The sequence below is a fragment of the Mastigoproctus giganteus genome, chromosome 10 (genome assembly GCF_048544385.1).
Source record: "Mastigoproctus giganteus isolate SK-2022 chromosome 10, ASM4854438v1, whole genome shotgun sequence".
Lineage (NCBI taxonomy): Eukaryota > Metazoa > Arthropoda > Arachnida > Uropygi > Thelyphonidae > Mastigoproctus > Mastigoproctus giganteus.
The window spans coordinates 218,670,893-218,679,100 of record NC_143584.1 but is presented as its reverse complement, the minus strand read 5'-3'; positions in this window follow the sequence as shown (position 1 = coordinate 218,679,100).

Below are 8,208 nucleotides of genomic sequence, written 5' to 3'. Positions count from 1 at the left end.
TCTTTTTTGTAAACATGCGTCAGCACGCTGCCTGGGGAAAGATGACCACTCTCCGCTAGCGGGCGGCACATGACGGGGCGATACTGTTTCACTCGCGCGGCGTCACCTGCACACCACAGGGGGCAGCGACGCAGCCTTCTCCGTTGGGGAGGGAGGAAGCTTTACTTATACAGGCCGTGGAAAAGTATTGGCGTTACCCAGATTACTTATTAAAGAAGTCCAAGAGGTAAAATAAAGCTATTTTACAAAAGCCATGCTCACTTAAATATAGATATGTAAAACAGAACGGACTGATGTCTGCATGATATCAATCTACTGTTTTTTTGTCGCGCAAAACTGCTTTGTAGGAGCATTTTTGCTGGCTGTCTGGTCATTTGTTGACATATTTGGATGGAAATTTCATTTTCTTGACATTTTTTTTTTCTCGAATTATGAATTTAAAGAAAGTAAGTAAATTCAGAAACTGCGCAGTATCACAGAAGAAAGCTGTGACTTTTCATAAATTGAATCTTCAAAATATGTCTTTGCTTTGTATTGGCTACTGTGCATAACCTTACAAATGCTCTTACTTCCCTCCCCATACACCCCCACGAAATAAAATTTCCTGTTAGAATGCAACAGTTTCGACAAAAACCAGTTTCCACTCCCCTTTCCCAACCTGTTTATATCTTCCACTGAAAGTGAAAGTAAATGATCGCGAACCTGTAGCCTGCTTTTCAGTTTAGAAAATTTTTCAGTGCTCCTAAAGTCAAAAAAAAAAAAAAAAAAAAAAAAAAAGGGAAGTTGGCCGTTGTCCTCTATTTCCATTTTGAAATTGATTTGAAGCTCTCAACGGTCACCACCAAAAATAAATTTCAAAATGGAAATAGAGGACAACGGCCAACTTCCTTTCCTGGACATCCTTTTTTCAAGAAAACCCAACGAACTACAAATGGAAGTTTTCAGAAAATCCACAGATACTGGCATCATACTAAACTATAAATCCTGTCATCCTTTCTCCACGAAAATAGGCATTCTATTTTAAAGTCCTTCATCAGAAGAGCCTACAGAATTTGCAAAGAGGATAACATACAAAATGAACTACAAAAATAACTAGGCTTGCCATAAAGAACGGATATCCGATGCACGTCATCAAAAAAGCCATCATAGACACCTCCAAGCCCATCACACAACCCCAACCTAACATCGATAGAAGAAGAACCTCCATATGTATACCGTACATATCAGCAATTAGCACCAGAATAACAAAAGAAGCCAAGAAATTCGGTAAATCCACCTTTTACAAAATGTTCAGCCTTCAAAAAACAACAGTCCAACAACCCCGACAATCCTAGAGGTCCAATCTATAAGATAGATTGTGGGTGTGGAAGTATATATGTAGGGGAATCCTACAGACGCCTACAATGCAGAATAAAAGTGCACAAAAAAGATATAGAGTATGGCAGAATGAATCAGTCTGATACAGCTTTCTATGCCTTCCAATGTGGGACACCTGGAACTTCCATAACACGAGTATTATTTCCACAGATAGTCAGTACAATAGAAGAAAATTCACAGAAGCATTTCTTATCAAATTATTTGGATCTTCAGAAATTAATAGAAAACAGGGGGTTAAGTTCAACACACAGTATTTTCATCTCTTCAATGAGAAAATAAGTGAAGAAATAAGGACCCAGGAAAGAAAAAGAAACAAGGCATCCAGAGGGGCAGATTGCATACAACCCCTTCCAGACCCAGCCCACACACCATAACGGATGATCAAAGGTCAGCTTTCAAGCTCCCTGGATCTAAGATAACCTAACACTATTCCTTTTGGCTAATTAGAAGAATCGCTGGCCTATAAAAGGCACTGCTGGCTTTCCCATTTCTCTTCAGGTCTGAGGGTGGTCAACAATACGGTCTGATGATAGGTATCGGCAAGACACCCAAAACGTCACACTATTGTATATTTTAGTTTAGGTTATGATTAATAAAATATATATTAAAAACTCCACGTGGTAAAAGAGTGGTTAATTATACATATTAATAATTCTTAATGGATAACAACCACGTGACGTCCTTCCCCAACTACATTAAATACCTAACAGTTCCATTTATTAAGTAGTTAGGTCCATACAACTTAATAAGTAATGTTGAAACTGTGAACTTCCTTGAGCTATTAGTTCGCACGGTGTCTGACAGATGTTGAGTATTGCTGTTTCCCTCGAAAATTTTAAATATCCCGTGGCGCCCTAAGGAGCCGCGGCACACAGTTTGGGAACTGCTGGTCTATTCAATAAACATCCACTTAAACAGGCTGAACAATGGAAAACCCAAGTTCTTGGAGGCATACTCGGAATGAAAACGCAGATCAAGCAGTAAAACAACTAATAAATTCAAATAGGTTGCCATTGCAATATGGAATCAGTTTGGTGTAAGCACTGGGAAAACAAAAATCAGATTAGGAGGGCTATAGGCCAAATCCTCCGAGTGCAGCAAACAAGCAAGATTTTCGAGTACCTCCTACACAGTAGAATAACAGTACATTGTAATGAAGCAAAATTATCTTCTACAAGCCAATATGTTTTCGAACAAGGATGCTCAACAGTTGATGCACTCCAGAATATTCTTACAACCTCCACAAACTCCAAAAGAAAATATTTCCTGATGACTGCCATAGACTTTGCTGGGTGTTTGACCACTCTGGTGGCTGAGTATCTTCAACCATCTATGACATGCGTGTCTTCCCAGAAACCTCTATAATACCATAAGAACTACCTCACAGCCAGAGAAATAAATGTCAATGCACCATACTGTAGAGTCAAATGCCAGGTTTACAGGGGCTGTCCCCAAGGCTCGGTACTGAGGCTGCTCCTTTGGAATGTTGTACTTGATGACTTCCTCACCAATAACTTGAATGAAGTTACTTCCCAGGCTTATGCAGATGATCTGGACTATTCAATAAACATCCACTTAAACAGGCTGAACAATGGAAAAACCAAGTTCTTGGAGGCATACTCGGAATCAAAACGCAGATCAAGCAGCAAAACAACTAATAAATTCAAATAGGTGGCCATTCAAATATAGAGTCAGTTTGGTGTTAGCACTGGGGAAACAAAAATCAGATTAGGAGTGCTATAGGCCAAATAGCACTCCTAATCTAGTTATGCTCTGTCTGCAGAGCATAACTAGAAAATTCTGCAAATCATGCTCTCTCTCGGTATTACAAAACTGGGCAAAGGATCATAATCTTCAAATCTCTTCCATGAAGACTAATTCCATCTTACTCAAAGGCTCCTTCAGAAGACGTCCACAAATTATCACAATACGTTTCACTATTGAATTGAAATACCTAGGAATAATAAAGGGTTCCGGGGAAAATAATGGAATCACTAGTTAAAGAAGCATTGCAGGATCATCTAAACAAGATTATTTATTTATTTATTTATTTTTTTTTTTATATGTGAACCCCAAACACGAGAGGTATTAGAACCTATAGTACTTAGTACCGTGCTTGGGTTGGAGGATGAGAAGACGAAAGAAGATATTTGTTGACATTAGACTTGAACTTCTGTAGATTGTAATTTTCAGGAAATACGTATGAAGGAAAGTTGTTCCAGAAAACGGCAGTTGAATGAATAAATGAGGAAGATGAAAAGTTGCTTCTGTGGGTTTGAAGTTGGACAGTAAATGGATGTTGGCGGCACGTGTTCGGACTGTTTTGAAAGAGAGAGCGGGAATTATAGAACCCAATTCAGAAGAACAGTGCCCATGGAAGTATCTGTAGTAGAGGCATGCAGAAGAAACGGTACGTCTATGAGAAAGCGAGTGGAGAGACTCTGTTAGAGATGACGCATTAATTAACCTAACTGCCCTCTTCTGAATGGAATCAAGAAGCCTGAGAGAGGATTTGGGGGCACCACCCCAGATGTGGGAACAATATTCCATCGCAGGGCGGATTTGCGATTTATACAGAGTGAGCAGCTGTTTGGAAGAAAAGTAACGCCAAGAGCGAAAGAGAAAACCAAGTTTTTTAGATGCAGAGGAAGCAATATTTGTAATGTGCTTTTGCCAAGAGAGATTAGAAGTCACGGTAATCCCCAAAAGAGATATATCATTTTGCCTAGAAATCGAAGTGTCACTAAAGATAAGCATAGCAGCAGAAGAATCCTTTTTACGAGATATAAGACAAGATTGAGTTTTAGAAGGGTTGAAATCAACTAAGTTGTCTTTGCCCCACTGGAGAATTACCTGAAGATCGAGGTTTAAGGAATTGGCAGCAGATTTTCGAGAAATTGAAGCTGATTAAGACTGCAGTAATAGTTAAGACAGAGCATGGGTTTGTCAAAGGGAGGTCTTGTCTGACCAATTTGATTGCTTACAATGCCGTGGTCACAAAGGAACTGAATGCCAAAAATAAATTTGATATCATATACTTGGATTTCAGGAAAGCTTTTGGTACTGTTGCACAACTGCTGTGCAAATTGGAGAGGTATGACATCAAGGGTAAGCTGCTACAATGGATAAAGGGATGGTTGGGTGGGAGACAGCAGAGAGTGGTAATCAATGGACACTGCTCTTCGTGGACAAATGTTATTAGTGAAGTTCCCCAGGGTTCAGTGTTGGGCCCATTGTTGTTTTGTTTATTTATCAATGATATTGATGAAGGTATATCAGGTTTAATCTCCAAGTTTGCAGATGGTACAAAGGTTGGCAGGGTTGTTAACATCAGTAATGACAGTATGCTACTCCAACTGGATCTAGATAAGTTGGGAAAATGGGCTGAGAAGTGGCAACTGGAGTTTAACATTGACAAATGCAAAGTACTGCATATGGGTAGCGATAACCGAAGAAAAATATACAAACTAGGTGGTACTACACTCAGGGAAGTGGAAAAGACCTGGGGGTAATTGTGCAGCCAAATATGAAGTTCGCTGAGCAGTGCAGACGGGCTGCCAGGGGAGGTCATGGAGTCTTGTCAATGGTATATAGGAATTTTGCTAGCAGGGAAAACAAGGCAATGGTCAGGCCACACCTAGCTTACTGTGTACAGGTCTGGAGGCCTCATTTCAGGAAGGATATAGAGTTGCTAGAACGAGTACAAAGAAGGGCAACAAGATTAGTGAGGGGAACAAAGGGGTGCTCTTACCAAGAAAGGCTTAAGTTCTGCAAATTGCAGCACCTGGAGAGTAGGCACCTGCGAGGTGATCTGATTGAGGTGTATAGGGCCTTGAATGGGTTGAGCAAGCTGAATGCTGATGGGATTCTTTGTCTTCCTCAGACTAAGAATCTGAGGGGACACAGTTTCAAATTGAGGAAAGATAGTTGTAGAATAGATATGCGGAAATTTGCCTTTAGCCAGCAGGTAGTTGATTGGTGGAACAGGCTTCCATCTTTTGTTGTGGAAGGTAATAGCCTAAATAAATTTAAGGCTGAGCTGGACAGGCATTTGGAATGAATGAAGGGGTGAAATGGTAGTTTTTTTTTTTTTTCGGCTGATGCTGCATAACCTTGCTTTCTTGCATCGTATGCCTCTACTAATGCTAATGATCCTCGACCCAGGACTTGCATTCCTCCCACATTTGAATCACTTGCAGACAAAGTTAAGGGACTTACTTGGTTGCCAGGGTTAAGCGGTGGGATAGGGTACTCATCTGCCACTCTCTCGCTGTTCTACAGAGCTGTATTTCTAAGAGATTACATACGCTGCAGAGATATGGTATCTGAGAGCAAAAATAGCAGTTAACAGAAAGCTCGAAACTATTCAAAGATTTAGCCACCTTACCATTACCAGGGCCTGTCATACTGTCAGCACCCATGCCCATCAGGTGCTGGCAGGCACCTCCCTTTGGATCTGGAGGTGACACGATGCTGGTTCCTGTACCAACAATCAAAAAGCACATTGGTGACCTTCATGGAACATACCATTGATCCCACTAACAACTTGAAGGCTGAAACGAAGCGCCTTAACCTCCATTTACAGCAGACCTGGCAAGATAGACGGGCTAACTTCACTAAAGGAGGCATCACTAGGAAATTTATTCCACATATCAACAAGGTATGTCCCAAGTCTCCTTCACGGTTCTCTCCTGGCCTGCATGCAACTTTCATGCTAACAGGTCACGTATCCATCAGAGCCAAGCTCTCAAGTCTTGGAATTATTGATCCCCTCTGCCACTGCTGAGAGCCGGAGTCACTTAATGTATGACTGCCCTTTGCTGCATTCTGATTACCAGAATTAACGTCAATCCAAAACAGGTGCATTACTTGTTGGACAGTGACAGAGAGTACAAGGCCTTCTCACAATACTGCCAGGAGCTCTTCACAAGATCCATACCACTGGAATGACCACATACACCTAACTCGTATTGCCCAAATTCAAGCAGAGTGGGCAATCTGACTACCATCACTATTTGGATGGGACCTCTGTCCCATGAATGATTGAACAGTTTTGGACCTTGCTGATTTAGACTCATCACTAACTGATATTATGGAGCTCTGCTGATCCAGCAACTAAATGGATGGGAGCCCTGAAAACGCTCCCAAATCAGACTGCAGTGAACGTACATCTCTTTGACTCACCAGACGGGAACAGAATCCCAGGCGAAACCCCTACTAGTGACACACTCCAGTGATAACCACACATCTAACAACCAGACCTGAAAGCTCTGAATTCGCAGTGACCAGTCACAACCACACACCTAACGACCAGACCTGAAAGCTCTGAACTCGTAGTGACCAGTATACATCAGACAGGCAAATGCCGTACGGTCCCAAGCGTAACCAGAAGAACTGACATTTCAGACTTTGAAAAAGAAGACAGGATGGGACCTTTGTCCCAGGTGTGACACTCCACCAGCACAGCTCAGCTGCTGCCATTAGGCTTTCCTTGCCATGCTCCCTTGCGTGGTCCTTTGCCTCCACTCCCCGGCGGGAGGAAAGGTGACCTTTGGTATACTCCCTCTTTTTCCTCTGGTGGGACCTGCTCCACTGTTCTATGGACCCCTTATGTCTTTTCCCCAGGCCTTCAGTCTTCCCCTCTCTCACTTACAACTAGGGTCTGAATCATCTCTAAATTGCTTGAGCCCTACACCCAAAAACTTAATAACATCAAATCACGTAACCAGTACTCCTTTTGGCTGATCCCTATCTATAACTGTTTTTTTTAGGTCCTTGCCACTGAAATCTCAGGAATTTAGTTGGCAGGACCTGCCAGAGTAAATAACTATATTGGTGTACCTGGGCTGCCTCCATGAGGTGGAATGTGGTCAATGTTTGGTCCCAGCAGCTAAATGACCAGAACAATGGTACATGACACTACACACACATCCTTAAACTTCTGGCATTGAAAGTGTTCTGTTTACCATGCACAACATATACTATGTGGAGATGGGGGTAACCCCTTGTGCCATTTGACACAAAATAATTCTACAGCAAACAATTGTACAGAGAAAAAGAGTGGGCAAGTAAAACGGAATGTCTTCTAGTGGTGGATTTTAACTTTCCAGATATTGACTGGAATTTGTGGGTTGCTCACTCATACACTAGCAAGACTTCTGTGGATTTACTTTGACTGTTTTCTACAGCAGCATGTTAGAAGGGAGAAATACTATTGATCTGATTATCAGCAGTGATTATTCTTGCACTAAGAATTTGCAGATAAAAGAACCACTAGGTGGCAGTGATCACAGTGTACTGATCTGGGATTTACTTAAAGACGTTACTACCATCATGGGTAAAGGGAAGGGTTCCTGGTTTTTAAATTCTATACAGTGGGACCAACTGAAGATATTATCATCAGAAAATTCTAAATGGGAAGCATAGAAGCTACTAGGCTTTTCATAACAAGGAATACTCTTCAAAAGGTATAGACCTAAATTGATGTCAGATGAACTGATGAGACTTGTAGCAGAAAAGAAAAATGCACGGGATGCATATAAATTATCAGGCGATACCAAAGCATATGGTAGATATAAACTAATCTGTAATCAAGTCACAAAGGAGGTTGGGCAAGAAAGTCAGATTATGAAAAATCTTTGCCAGTGAATGCAAAAAAAAAAAAAAAAAAACAGCAGACTACTTATGTGAACTCTAGAAGGAAGAGGTGAATCAAATTGATCCACTTGATACTGATTGTTCTACTGTTGATGATCATGCTCAGGATGCTGACAAAGAATGAGTATTTCACATCTACATTCACACATGAGTAATTCTTTAGAGAAACAGAGG